The sequence below is a fragment of the Canis aureus genome, chromosome 1 (genome assembly GCF_053574225.1).
Source record: "Canis aureus isolate CA01 chromosome 1, VMU_Caureus_v.1.0, whole genome shotgun sequence".
Classification (NCBI taxonomy): domain Eukaryota; kingdom Metazoa; phylum Chordata; class Mammalia; order Carnivora; family Canidae; genus Canis; species Canis aureus.
The window spans coordinates 38687878-38703250 of record NC_135611.1 but is presented as its reverse complement, the minus strand read 5'-3'; the positions used below and the strand labels follow the sequence as shown (position 1 = coordinate 38703250).

At 35.3% G+C, this 15373-nt stretch overlaps 1 pseudogene across 46 annotated transcripts in view; it reads left to right on the top strand.

Annotated features, from left to right (window-relative positions):
• The first annotated feature begins 2569 nt into the window (after positions 1-2569).
• Positions 2570-15373, top strand: part of LOC144313021 (DDB1- and CUL4-associated factor 13 pseudogene) — a 203703-nt pseudogene continuing 190899 nt past the window's right edge. For 45 of the 46 annotated variants that reach the window (XR_013378777.1, XR_013378807.1, XR_013378857.1 and 42 more), the window contains exon 1: positions 2570-2706. The product of XR_013378777.1 is annotated as a DDB1- and CUL4-associated factor 13 pseudogene, transcript variant X17 (transcript). The remainder of the gene's footprint in view (positions 2707-15373) is intronic. The other variant, XR_013378712.1, reaches the window with a different exon arrangement.

Here is a 15373-nt window from a genome sequence, read left to right as displayed (position 1 = left end):
GAAGAAAATATTTGCAAGCCATTATTTGATAAAGTGTTAACATCCAAAATATATATGGAGCTCATAGCTCTATAACAACAGCAGCAGCAACAACAGACACAATAAAACCAAATAATTTAAATAAATACACAAAGAGCCCGAAGAGGTCTGACCTTTTCCCAAAATGGACATGCAAACTGCCAAGTACATGAAAAAGTGCCAGATGTCATGAATCATCAGGGAAGTACAAATCAAAACCACAATGAGGTATCACTTCACACCTGTTAGAACTGCTCTTATCAAAAAGACAAGAGGTAACAAGTGCCGGCTGGAATGTGGAGAGAAGGTAACCCTGTGCACTGCTGGTGAGAATGGAAGTTGGTGCAGCTACTAAGAAACACAATATGGTGTTTTATCAAAAGATAAAAAGAGAACTGACATAGGACCCATACTAATTCAATTTCTTCAGTGTCTATGTCTATCCAAGTTTCTGTTTCTTCTTGATCAATTTTGTTTGTCCTTTTTATTTATGATTCCAGATGTCCTGGCATAAAGTTCATTTTATCTTATTTCCTTTTTAAATCTGTTGTATCTCTGTGTTCTGTATGTCGTTTCAGATACTTGCCTTTGCCTTGTCTGTTTTCTTGATCAATCTTGCCAGAGGTTTGTCAATTTTATTCAACTTTTCAAAGAGCCAAGTTACTCCTGTTGTATGTTGCATTACATTTCCAAAGGCTTTACTTTTCTTCTTGTTTTCTTCCCTCTGCTTCTCTGCGTTTCTTCTGTTCTCTTTCTATCATTTAGGATTGAATGCTTAGATGATCTCTTTTCAGCGTTTCTTATTTTCTACTCTCTGGACACAGTTCCAACTTTACATTTATTTCTATTGCTATTTGATCAATGACTTTCTCTCCTTTTAGACGATGTCATGCTCCTTTCATTTCAACTTTCTGCTGTAGTGTCATATCTAACATTGAGCACCGTGTGTGACTCATAGTAGTGGCTCCCTAAATTTGTGCTGAAAAGATGAATATTGGGTAGGATTTGTAAAGTACAACACACTATTCACATTAAATTGCTAATATATTTACCTGATCTTGAGATAGTATAGTGATGTGGAGCATAATAGAATATTGGTGCAGCTGTATAAGAAAAGTGATAGAACCAATGTTTTTAAGACGTGTTTTCATTGATAACCTAGAGGAATAAGAATGTCTTTAGGCAAACACTTTCTGAACTGCTAAGTGTTACAAAAACAGAAAAGTCACTCATCGAAAGTGTTTATGAAGTCCACCTGAAGACTATCATCTGCTTTCTGCTTCAGTGAATTCTATGTCAAGCTGTCCTTGCTCAGTGGGATTATAATCCAATTTTCAGGTTTTACCACAGTGAATAACAAGAGCTTGTCCTTTATTTCTGTTGAGACATATAAATATTTGTAGTCTGTTAATCCTAAATTCAATTGCTGGCTGTGTTCCTACCTACTAGTATGACTTCAGACCGGTGGCTATCCCTTGGAACTTCAGTTCCCTTATCTGTGTAATGGGGATAACAGTACCTCCCTCCCTCTTTGTTGTGTGAAAATTAATTAAGATAATGAGTGGAAAGTGCTTAGCATGGTGCCTGGCACACGGCAGGTACTCAGTAAATATTATTTGTTATTGTCATTGCTATTAACCTGTATGAGCTTTTTATGGATGGGATTGTGTCTTACACAACTTACACTGAAAGCCTGGCATGTGTGACTGCCATGCCTAGCCCAAGCATGGTTGCCCAATTGAACTAACATCCTCATGCTGACGGTGATGGGTGATAAACAAACAAAAAGGAGCTAAGGAAGAAAGGAATTCAGGCTTTGTAATTATTCAGCGGTGTGCTTCGAATTTAGATTTAAAAAAATGTAATAGAGAAAGAATCTAGATATCTCCTACACAGGGAGGTGGATTTAATGATTTGAACTGAGGCATTGGCAAAAAATATTCAAAGGAAATAAGGGTGAACAAGGGCAATAAAAAGTGATCTTTACTGTTGTTACATTAAAAATGGACACATTCCCTGGGAAAACTTTTCACCTAACATTGCTTTCATATGTGCAACTCCTTGGACCTTTCCTATAATTTCTGTAATGGGACGACGATTTAATCATGCTATTAATTAATTCCAAACAGATAATGCATAAGATTACTCGACTTCAAAAAAAAAAAAAAAAAAAAGATTACTCGACTTCTGGAATGACACAAGGCATGGAATAGTAAGCTATGTTACGGTGAGACTCTCTTCTTCCTGGATCTTGTGGATCTGTTATATCAGAAGGTCAGTAGCAGTGCTATTTCTATTGGAGAATTTTCATTTAAACAGATTAACATATTTGAAAAATTTCTTTCAATAATGACACAAAACATAAATATAAAAATCTGTATTTATTATAGGTAGCATAAAACATTTTTTTGCGTCAATTATTGTTGTGATTTAGGCTGAATAATGCCAGCTATTTTGCTACTGTGCTGAAGTCCTCTTTTTTGAGCCTACAATGAACCTGTAATACTTATGGAAAGAGTTACCATAGCAACCTATATTGATGTCACAAGCTCAGGCTTCTGACTTCATTGCATAATGCAGTAGCAACTGGATTTGCAGCAGAAACACCCTGCTAAAGAACAAGTATCTTGGTTCACAGCAAAGAGGACAAAGGAAAACAGCAAGTTATAGGGAGTTGAATGCTGGATTGTGAGTCAGATTGTCTGAGTTCTTATTTTAATCCTACTTCTCACTTGTTGCCTTGTTTTGAGTAATTGTGTTTACATGTGTGCACTGAGGTTTGAAGCAAGAAATCTCCTATCTGTGGGGTAGACAGAGAAGAGGAAACTCAGTATTTAATGTCTTAGCATTTGGTGGACATCTTAATAAAGCTAAAGCTACCCTAAAAATAACTTGGAAAGAAAGGAATTACTAATGCCTTGTAGTAGGTAACTAGCTAGCTCACAAAGATAAAGAGGACACTTTGAAATTTAAAAAAAGCATATAGCTAGGGTTTTTTACTTTTATTTTTTGAAGTAGCAATGGGTAAAGGATATGATTGATGTCCTAATCTCAATTTTAATTAGAATGTGGAGGACTCTTACATAAATATGTCATATTATATAGCTATATCTGTTTAAAGATGTTTTTATGTGTTTCAGAGTAGAGAAGTAAAAGATTAATCTGTATCTATTAATGGGTTTGATGCTTCTCATGTTTATACTGTGTACATTAAATCATAAATGTTTATTTTACCATGCAAATGCTTATCATTATTAGAAAACAACTGAATAAGTGAAATGGCTTTGATAATTTAAAATAAAATAAAACATTTTTAATGATACTCTTTTTTTAGATAGGCCTAATGTTTCCATTGGAGCCTATAGCCTGTTCATTATGTCAATTGGTCTAGATTTTTATTATACAGTAAATTTCAGAATTGAGCTTATTTTGGAATTTGAAAAGGCATTTAAACTAATAAATGTCCTCACCAGAAACTAAGGTGATAACATGATGTAGCTTTTAATTTTATCTAAGGTAACAAGCTAGAACATTTTGATAGAACTCTGGCCCTTCCTACCCCCTCTAACCATATGTTTCAAAATCATTCCAAAATATCAGCTAAGATTTAATACACTACAGAACTTCATTAGCTAAATTCCATGTTAAATAATCGTCAGAAAGACATAAATAATTTGTCAAGTCTTAGAAAAATTTTAAGTTACGCTTGAAAAATGTAGAGCAAGGTAGAAGTTGGGGCCATGTTTTTGATAAGTACCTAATTCCATTTGAGCTCCAGATCATATCACAGCACAAGTTGTTGGTTTGAGTCTCAAAATCTTGCAAAAACTAGAGTTTACTATACAGTGTTTTATTAGAATATATAAAAGTAAAAATTAGTTCTTTAGTTATAGGCATTATGTTGATCAAACCACCTAATGTGTTTTTTTTTTTATAGGGGAAAAGCCTTTTTGTGTGTTTGCGTGAATTTAATTCAACAGATTTTTATTGACTTTATTACCATGAGAAGGTCTTGAATATACATACTAAAATTTTGTAAGAAAAAAAATGATGTCACTCTCCATTTTTGTTTTTTCATCTTAAGCAGAGAGAGGAAGCTGTGATGGTTGGTTCCCTTCTGAATGCTACTTTGCTCCTTGTTCTATATTCCACTATTTTCTAAATACAACTACTCTAAATGGCAGGGGCTAAACATACACTGAGAAGTCACATCAAAGACTCCACCTATGGAAGGAGCCTTCATTTTTTGTTTTGCTTTGTAATTAAAGTGGAGTCCAATAGATTTAAATGACTTGCCCAAATCTGACTGGTGGAAGGATACATACCTCCTCCAAGTACTTGTTCTACTACATCAAATTGCCCTGATTCTGCCTGGGGGCTTGAATCCAAAGTCATCTATCTCCCTGTTATATAGTCTGATACACGGTCCTTTTTTTCTTAATATATTTTTTCTTAGTTTTCTTGGGTTTATTTTTTTCCTAACTAGAGATTATTGACAAATTTTATGAGTCTTTTCAAAGAACCAAATTTCGGCTTTATTTATTGCTGCCATGTATCTTCCACTGTGTAACAAACTACCCTCAAAACAGTCTGGTTTAAAACAACCACTATCTCATTATCTCATGATTTTGTGGGTCGAGAATTCAGGTAGAGTTCGCTTGGGTTATTCCTTTTCTTCTTGCAGTATCGTGAGTTTACGTGGGGGCATTCGGTTGGTTGTCGGTGTGGTTTCGAGAGTCTAAGATTGGTTCACTTAGGTGCCCGATGCCTTGGCAAGGAAACCGAGAAGGCTGAGCTCGGATGGATTCCTTCCCGTGTCCATGTAGCACAGGGCCTCTCCACATGACCTTTCCAATAGAGTTTTTGAGCCTTTCACACTGCAATTCACAATTTTGAAAATGTATACAGAAACAAGCAGTAGAAATTACAAGTTTTCTTAAGGTCTAGACCTAGACCTGACAAAACATCACCTCTGCTATACTCTTAGAGTGGTCACAGAACACCCAGGGGAGGGGGAAGTAGATTCCTCCTATCAAAGGAATGAGTGTCAAAGAATTGGAACTAACTTTATTCCATTGCACTGATCCTATGTTGTATTTTAGTCTTCTATTTCAATAATCTATTCTTTATTTTTTCAAGATTTATTTATTTATTTACTTTAGAGGGAGAATTTGGGAGGGACAGAAGATGATGAAGAGAGAGAATCTCAAGTAGATCTCTGCTGAGTGTAGAGCCCTCCATGGGGCTTGATTTTCATGACCCTGAGGTCATGACCTGAGACAAAAATCAAGAGTCCATGATTAATGGACTGAACCAACCAGGCACCCCTCAATAATCTATTCTTTCATTTGTTTCTTCCTTCCATTTGCTTTGTTTATATTCTATCATTCTCCCCACCCCCCACCAAATTCTTAAGTTGGATGTTCAAATCATTGATTTTCACCATTTCTTCTGATATAACCATTAAAGGGTAAACATTTTTTTCCAGCTACTACTTTCATCATTGCATTTCAACATTTTATCTATATTGATATTTTGCTCTTTGTTCAGTTACAAACACTGTTAATGTTCCATTACCATTTCTTATGTGACCTATGAATTATTTGGAAGTGTGGTTCTAAAATTTCAATCCTACAGGGTTTTAATAATGTATCTATTTGGGACTTCAAACACACTCATCAGATGCACTGTGTGATCCTTATTTGGATCCTGATTAGAACAAACAAGAGAGTGTTTGAGATAATTGGGGAATTTTGAATACTTACTGGATACTTGAGGAATTTTTATATATTTAAAAAAATACATAATGGTATTATGGTTATATTAAAAGTGTCCTTTTTAAATAGAGTTACAAATATTTGTGGAATGAATTTGTTTCAGAAAAATTCAGATGGGACTGGTATATAGATGATAAAAGATTGACTAGGATTTGATTAATTGTTGAAGACAATTGAAGGATACAAGAGCATTCCATATACTACTCCATTTATTTTTTTGTGTGTAAGACCTTTTTCATAAGAAGATATTAAAAGTTTATCTCAAATCATTCTGATTGAGTTGCATTGTGGCTAAGGAATTAGAGTATATAAAATATATATACATGAATTACATATTCATATATACATATATATAAAGACTATATATTACACACACACACATAATAAGCTTTGCTTTATGGATTAATGTGTTCAATTTTGGTAATGTATCTTGTGTAGTTGAGAACAAAATATGGAATATGTCTCTTTTTCTCTATTTATATATATATCCATTAAATCAAGGCTGGTTGTCCAAAGATTTTTTTAAATAGATTTTTAAAGATTTTTTTATGAGGTTTTAAAAAAAAATCCAAAGATTTTTTTAAAGGTTTTTTTCATGACCGAACACTGGATACTTGAGAAATGTGTGTTTTATTCTTATATTACTATGATGATTTGTCAGTTTCTCTCTGTAGTTCTTGAATGTTTTGCACTATGTAATTTGAGATAGGTTCATAGTACATATCTAATTGTTAAATCTTATTGGTAATTTGAAACTTTAATCTTCACATAGTATCACCTCTTCTTCCTGATAATGGTTTTTTGTTTGTTTGTTTTTTACCTTAAAGACTATTTTTATAACATTAATATAGCGCTCCCAGATTTATTTGGGCTATTATTTGCTGGATATATCTGTCAGTCATGATATCCTTTTATATTTTAGGTGCATCTCTCATACAGAGCATATAGTTGAATTTTTGTTTATCTAGCCTTAAGATTTCTGTTTTTAACTGGCAAGTTTGGTCTACATATATAAATATTGTGATTAGTGATGCATATTTACTTATTATGTGATCTTTGTGCTTTCTGTTTGTCCATTTTTTTCTATATTTCTTTCCCTCTTTCTTTCTTAGCTATAGTATCATGTCATTCAAACTATCTGGACGTACTAATTTCTTCAATCCTCTGTCATCTGTTGTGAATTGTGCTCAGTCTTTCTCTTAATTTGACCTGACATGCACCGTATTTTATAGAAACTATTAAATTTTCCATCTTTTAAAGGAAACCATCCATAGATTCCAACATAGAAACATGGTTTAGCTTTAAAATCTGTTGGTCATTGGGACACCTGGTGGCTCAGCAGTTATGCATGTGCCTTTGGCTCAGGGCAGGATCCCCAGGTTCCAGTCCCACATTGGGCTCCTTGCATGGAACCTGGTTCCCCCTCTGCCTGTATCTCTGTCTCTCTTTCTGTGTATCTCATGAATAAATAATAAAATATAAAAAATTCTGTTGGTTATTTCAGTAGTTTTAGCATATAGAGTTGTTGAGCATATGGGATAAGGTATTGTTCTTTAAATTGCAAGTCCATAAAGTGCATTTTAGGAATAAGGCTTGAGGGTGAAATGCTATTGAAAAATAGCATAAAAAATGAAGCTGAATTTAATGTTGATGGATTGATGAGGAGAGGAGCCACTTAATGTTACACTTATCAAAAAAGTAAAAGTTATCAAACTTACCTGAGAAGAGAAAGTGATCTGATGAGTGCCACCGGACAGGATGGCAATTATAAATAATATGAAATGAGTTAGGAAGAGCCTGAGCTCAGAACAGCAAGGTTAGAAGCCCTTTTTTAATTAATCAGATATTATGGCAAAAAGCCTGAATGAAGATAAGGAGTAGAGCCTGAAAATGAATGCTGATTCTCTGACTTAGGTCTTGGTGGCATCTAAGAAGGAGTTGAAGAAGGGAGAGGGAAACAACATGCCTGTAATAATTGCTACTGCATTGAGCAATTACAGCATCATGGCTGCCCTGACACTTTCTGTCTTTATATCATAATCTATTGCTGTTAGCTTCATGTCTTCTTTTCCTGTCTCTAAGTTCCCTAGAGAAGAATTTAACTTGTTTGGCTTCTTTTTACACTGAGTCTAGAGTCTTATTTGCTGACTTCGTTGGTGGATGAGTAACCTTTGTGCTAGGTGTGCCCCCTGTGAAATCCTCCACTGAAAAGTGGAGAGGATTATCTGATGCAGACATAACCATGTCCTCTCTTGGCAGGGGGCTGTGATGCAGACAGGTGTTTTAGCCTAAGCACCCCAGAAAGCAGAGTCTGATGCAAGAATTTATGTGATTGTTTTTACTGAGAGGGGCAGCAGTGAGTGTAAAAATTTTGAGATAGGAAGGGATAAAGAACTGGCTGGAGGGTGTGCTGCTGAACTAATGGCACTTGTGAAGATTGCTTCGTGTTGTAGGGGCGTCCTGTGAAAGGCCATATCAACTGCACCTCAGAACCACAGACAGTTGAGAAAGAGGTTTCTTTGTTTTGTTGTTGGTCACTGATTACAGGTTTGCTGTACTCCCCAGAAGTTCCAGACTGCTGTTGTGGGCAACTAACAAGACCCCTCGCACCTCAGTGTCAACAAGGAAGTTCTGGGTTGGCAAGAGGCTTGTGGCTTGGCGTAGAGTATGGTTACTGTCAAGTTCTGCACAAATGAAATCATTCCCAACCCATGCAGAGCTGGTTACTGTAGCAGCAATTGAAACAAAAGACACATGAGGCTGAGAGATTGTGAATTGGTATCTAAGAGGTGGTGGATGCGGAAAAGAGCAATGGACGGCTAGTTAAGATGGTGAGGGATGGGCCAAACGTGGAGGAGGAAGCAAAGGTGCTCTTATCAGTTCCCAAGTTTATAACAGAATAACTCAAATAAAGCCCAATAAATATTTATTGAGCCTCTACTCTTTGCAAGAAACTGAATTTATATCTCCAAAGTAATCAAGAGGCTTTACCATCACATGGAGGAAATAGATGTATATAAATTTGAAACACAAGATATTGCATGTTAATATCATCACCATTGATAAACATATACACAAGAGGAGCATCGAGGAGGCAGCAGTGAGTTATGCTTGCAGGAGTAGCAGAGTCTTTGTAGAAGATTAGATGTGGCTTTAATGATTAAAGTTAAAACTTTTATAATAATGTAAGGGCAATTTCCTTACAGCGTATTTACAGCAAATCTTCCGAGCAACAGTATCTCTGCCTCTATATTTTATTAAAATGACATCATCACATTTTAGATATTTCATATTGAAAATAGAAATGAAAAATCAAGAATTAGAAACCAACTTATTTTTTCTCTTTCAGAAAGTCAATGGTCATTTTTTTTTCATGTTCCAGCACAACGCAGCTGGGTTTATTTTCAAACTGACATGCTGGAATCTGCATAGTTTCTTAGAGTGCGGATAGTATTAAAAATTGCATGTGACCCATACATGTTTATTGTCCTTCTCCCTCCATGTAGAGATGGAAGGAGTGAAGAGATGAGGATGAAGGAATGGGAGCTGCAGGAAAACAAAATACAGATCTGGAGACAGATGAGAAAGATGAGGTATTTCAAGTTTTCTGGATCAAAAATCTGATGCAGCTGCCAGAGAACACTTGCCTGGTCTGAATTCCTTTTCCCAAAGAAATGAAATAAAGTTGAAATATGTTGTAAATGGGACGGATAGAACCCAGGCAGTGAGAGAGAGAACTGGACAGACAGAAACAGCTATGACTCTGGGGCTAGCTTAACTGTAACAGGGACTAGACTGTGTATCCCGGCCAAGAGTTGCCTTTTAATAAATTCAAATTCCAGTATAGTTAACCTACTGTGTCATATCAGTTTCAGGTATACAAGAGAGTGATTCAACAATTCTATTCCTTACTCAGAACTTATCATGATAAGTGGACTCAATTCCCATCACCTATTTCACCCCCACCTACCCCCACTCCGCCCAGTTCTCCTCTGGTAACCATGAGATGATTCCCTGTATTTTAGGTCCTGTTTTTTCTTTACCTCTTTTTCTGTGTTTATGTGTTTCTTAAGTCCTGCATATAAGTGAAATCATGTGGTATTTTTTTTTAATATTTTATTTTTTCATGATAGACATAGAGAGAGAGAGAGAGAGAGGCAGAGACGCAGGCAGAGGGAGAAGCAGGCTCCATGCCGGAAGCCCCACGCGGGACTTGATCCCGGGACTCTAGGATCATGCCCTGGGTCAAAGGCAGGCGCTAAACCACTGAGCCACCCAGGGATCCCCAAATCATGTTGTATCTATCATACCCTGAGTTATTATACTTAGCATGTTATTCTCTAGATCTATCCATGTTGTTACAAAAGGCAATATTTCATTCTTTTTTATGGTTGAATATATATATTTTGTATATGTATATATATGCACATATCACATCTTTACTCATTCATCTATTGATGGACACTGGGCTGCTTCCATAATTTTGCTATTTTAAACAATCCTGCAATAAACATAGTGGTGCATGTATTTTTTTTTCAAATTAGTGTTTTTGTATCTTTGGGTAAATACCCAGTAGTGGAATTACTGGATCATACAGTAGTTTTAATTTTATGTTTTTGAGGAACCTCCATACTTTTTCCACATTGAATGCACCAGTTTGCATTCACCAACAGTGCACAAGGGTTTCTTTTTCTCCACATCCTCACCAACACTTGTTTCTTATGTTTGTGATTTTAGCCATTCTGACAGGTGTGAGGTGATATCTCATTATAGTTTTGATTTGTATTTCCTTGATAATTAGTGATGTTGAGTGTCTTTCCATGTGTCCGTTAGCCATCTGGATGTCTTCCTTGGAGAAATGTCTGTTTATATCTTCTGTCCATTTATCAGTTGGATTTGTTGTTAAGTTGTATAAGTTTTTTAATAAATATTTTGGATATATAATAGATCTATATTTATTGGAGACAAATGGAAATATATAACTAACTAGTCCTGTATATATATATATATATATAACTATATATATATTATATAACTATATATATATATAACTAGTCCAATATATATAACTAGTCCAATATATAACTATATATAACTAACCCTTTATCAGATATATCATTTGCAATATATCATTTGCAAATATCTTCCCCCAATCTTTTTGTCTTTTTGTTTTGTTTTGTTTTGTTGATTGACTCCTTTGCTATGAAGAAGCTTTTTATTTTGATGTAGTCCTAATAGTTAATTTTTGCTTTTGTTTCCCTTGCCCCAGAAAGTGTCTAGAAAAATGTTGCTAATGGCTGATGTCAGAGTAATTACTGCCTATGCAGTCTTCTAGAATTTTTATGGTTTCAGGTCTCACACTTAGGTCTTTAATCCATTTTGAGTTTATTTTTGTGTATGGTGTGAGAAAGTGGACCAGTTTCATTTTTTTTTTTTACATGTCACTGTCCAATTTTCCCAGCATCATTTATTGAAAAGACTATCTTTTCCTATTAATTTTTCTTACCTCCTTTGTCAAAGATGAATTTATTTCTGAATTCTCCGTTCTGCTCTATTTATCTATGTATCTATTTTTATGCCAGTACCATACTATTTTGATTACTACAGCTTTGTAGTGTATCTTGAAATCTGGGATTGTGATGCTTCCAGTTCTGTTCTTCTTTTCAATATTGCTTTGACTATTCAGAGTCTTTTTGTGGTTCCATACAATTTTAGGGTTATTTATCTAGTTCTGTGAAAAAAATCTGTGGGTATTTTGATGGGGATTGCATTACATGTGTAGATTGCTTTGTGTAGCATGAATATCTTAACAATACTTGTTCTTCCAGTCCATTACATGGAAAATATTTCAATTTGTTTGTGTCATCTTCAATTTCTTTCAGCAATACTTATAGTTTTTAGAAAACAAGGTTTTCACCAACTTGGTTCAGTTTATCCCTAGATATTTTATTAATTTTGGCGCAGTTGTAAATGGGATTGTTTTCTTAATTTCTCTTTCTGCTACTTCATTATTAGTGTGTTAAAATGCAATGGATTTCTCTATATTGATTTTGTATCCTGCAACTTACTGAATTCATTTATAAGTTCTAGCAGTGTTTGGTGGAGTCTTTAGGTTTTTCTATATTTGTTGAGGGTTTTTCCACGAACAGATGCTGTAACTTTTTCAAATACTTTTTCCTCATCTATCGAAATGATCATACGGTTTGTATCCTTTCTTTGGTTGATGGTATGTGTCATGTTGATAGATTTTTGAATATTGAACCGCCCTTGTATCCCAGGAATAAATCCCCCTTGATCATGCTGAATTTTTAAAATTTATTTTTGGATTTTGTTTGCTAATATTTTGTTGACAATTTTTGCATCTATGTTCATCAGAGATATTGGCCTGCAGTTCTCTTTTTTAGCGGTGTCTTTATCTGGTTTTGGTATCAGGGCAATCCTGGCTTCATAGAATGAATTTGGAAGCTTTCCTTCCCCTTTTATTTTTCAGAATAGTTTGAGAAGAGTAGGTATTAGCAATTCTTTACATGTTTGGCAGAATTCATGTGTGAAGCCACTTGTTTTTGGACTTTTGTTAGTTGGAAGTGTTTTGATTATTGATTCAATTTCATTGCTGGTTATCTGTCTATTCAAATTTTTCTATTTCTTCCTGGTTCAGTTTTTGGAGGTCATATGTTTCCAGGAATTTATCCATTTCTTCTAGGTTGTCCAATTTGTTGGCATATAATTTTTCATAATATTCTCATAATCTTTTGTATTTCTCTGGTGTCAGTTCTTTCTCTCCTTTCATTTCTGATTTTGTTTGAGCCCTTTCTCTTTCTGAGTCTGGCTAAAGGTTTATTAACTTTGTTAATCTTTTCTATGAACCAGCTCCTGGTTTCATTGATCTGTTTTATTGTTGGTTTTTTTTTTTTCTTTAGTTCCTATTTAATTTATTTCTGCTCTAATCTTTATTATTTCCTTCCTCTACTGCTTTTGGTTTTGTTTGTTCTTTTTCTAGCTCCTTTAGATAAAAGCTTACATTGTTTATTTGAGGGTTGTTTTGTTTGTTTGTTTCTTAAGGTAAGCTTGTATTCCTATAAACTTCCCTCTTAGAGCAAATTTTGTTGCATCCAAGATTTTGGATCATTGGGTTTTCATTTTCATTTGTCTCCATGTATTTTTAAAAAGATTTTCTTTATTTATTCGTAAGAGACACACACACACACAGAGGCAGAGAACAGACAGAGGGAGAAGCAGGCTCTATGTAGGGAGCCTGATGTGGGACTTGATCCCTGGTCTCCAGGATCACTCCCTGGGCCAAAGGCAGGCACTTAACTGCTGAGCCACCTCAGTGTCCCTGCCTACATGCATTTTTTATTTCCTCTTTGATTTGTTGGTTGACCCCATCATTGTTTAGTAGCTTGTTATTTACCCTTCACGTATTTGTGTTCTTCCCAGATATTTACTAGTGGTGACTAAGATTTGTCTTAATTCCTAAAATGTGAAGGAGTCTCTCTTTTTTTTTTCTTACTTAGCGGGAGTTATCAGCCCTCATATGTGGCCTGATTGGTGGGGTTTACCATTGACTACAATTTCATTTCAGTAACACAAAACAAAATGTGGCATAATATCATGCTTGGATGATTAAAGCATATTTAATGTATGCAAATGTTGTCATACTGCTTAGCAAAATAAAGACATACTAAAACAAATATATAAAAAGTGTAGGCCATTCCACCAGTTATTCCACCCAATGTGTGCATGGAGATGGGAATCTGTCTTTCATCTCTTGGTCTCAGTTTCATTTATCTCCTATGGAGTGTGAGAATCATGTTAATTGGAATATGAATCTACTATCAGAAGCTATATCTAATGTCTATGTCTCTGCAGATATCTTTAAGATGACATGAATCTGAAAGTCAAGGCAGCTGGTTCACTTGGGCTCCACTGAAGAATCAGCAATCTGTCCCAATAATGCATAAGAAATGACCAATGCTGGACTTCCTGGGAGACTATTCCAATGCTAAGCCTTCCTAAGGGGGGATTTTCATGGGTAAAATTGATCATTTGATATTTTCACTTTTAATTCTAACTTCAGAACCAAGATGTAATTTGTGTAGAGTATGGAGTTTTCAGATATGAGAAAAAAGTAAATGTTAGAATGGCTTAAGAAGAAAGGGCTGTGGCAATATTGAGTCAATGTTCTCATAAATTGCTTTAGCCCTACTTTCTCAGGAGTAGGAGAGGTGAGCAGATCTACCAAGATGGGAAGACACCATAGTTGTTTGAGGACCTATAACTTTTAAGTGGAGGAATTCTCTCCTTTCCCTTCCAGTTAGCTCCTCATTTCTAGAGCTTAGATTTTACTCAGACCTCATTTTTCGTTGTTGTTCAGATGAAGGCATTTGAGTGCCAACCATGCTATGAAGTCTAGGTGATTTATTCAGCTAGTAGGTGAAGGATGTAGGAGTGGGAGGCAGATAAGTCTAACTGCAAAGCTTGTGTCCTCTTTTTAACACACAATATCTTCTCCTTTAAGCTGTCTTTTTAGGGGTTCTTAGAATTGACTTGGGTGCCCTTTGAAAGACTTTGGGAGTATATTTCTTTTCACCCTTATGTGAGAAGTCTTTCCTGAGAACTTGTGAATGATAAGGGTGAAGCTTTTCCTGTACCATGGCCCAAGGTGGCATCAGGTGGTTATACCAGAAAGGAGGCTGTGTTCTGCCATAGTGGCTCAGCTACACTTTCCTTGGTATCTGTTTGGACTTCATCAAAATATTTTGTCTCATGATTTTGGTAGCATTTGGGTAAAGCTCATATATGAAAGTGAATGGTTTAGTTTTCCTGATGAAAAGTTTAATTTAGCTCTCCAGCATGTTCCTTTTAGCTTATTTGTAGTTATAATCGTTTACTTAATGAGGATGCATCCTCCCTTTTGGAGTACAGACTTTAAAATGAATTTCCATAGATTTACATAAATTCCCTGGGGACCACTATAATGTGAGCAAAGAAAGAATTGCCCAGCTGTGTGGTGATTTAATGGAATTATGAAGCTTTAGGGTGTGGGCTCCGAGAAAGATATCTAGGGGATATAGTCACTCAAATTGTTGGAGAAATAAACCGTTAAATGAATTTGCTCTCACTCAGATTGAAGATGATTTTAGAAGCCAGCATCAGGCAAGGTTTTAAAAAACTGATTTTAGGAAAAGCTTGTAAAAATGTTGTACATATCAGAAATCACCTGTTATTATATTATCACAGATTTTGAGTAGAGGTTTTTTATTTTATTTTTTTTAAAAGGGGAGAATTAGCAAATGCCCTGTTTCTCATGCTGTCAACTCAAAACCAACATCATCTTTAGATACACTTGCTTTGAAATTTAATATGGATCCCCAACGTCATCTGGGCCAGAATTTATTATTGGTGGTCTATATGACCTTCACACCTCCATCCCTTCCTCAGTGATGTGAAGAGATCTAAGAAGGCATCAGCTTTCGAGTCTCAGAGATTTTGCCATCTATTTGACTTACTTTGAATCTATTTATAAATGGTGATGTCTGAATTACATTGTACTCTGTGATTGGTTCTATAGGTTG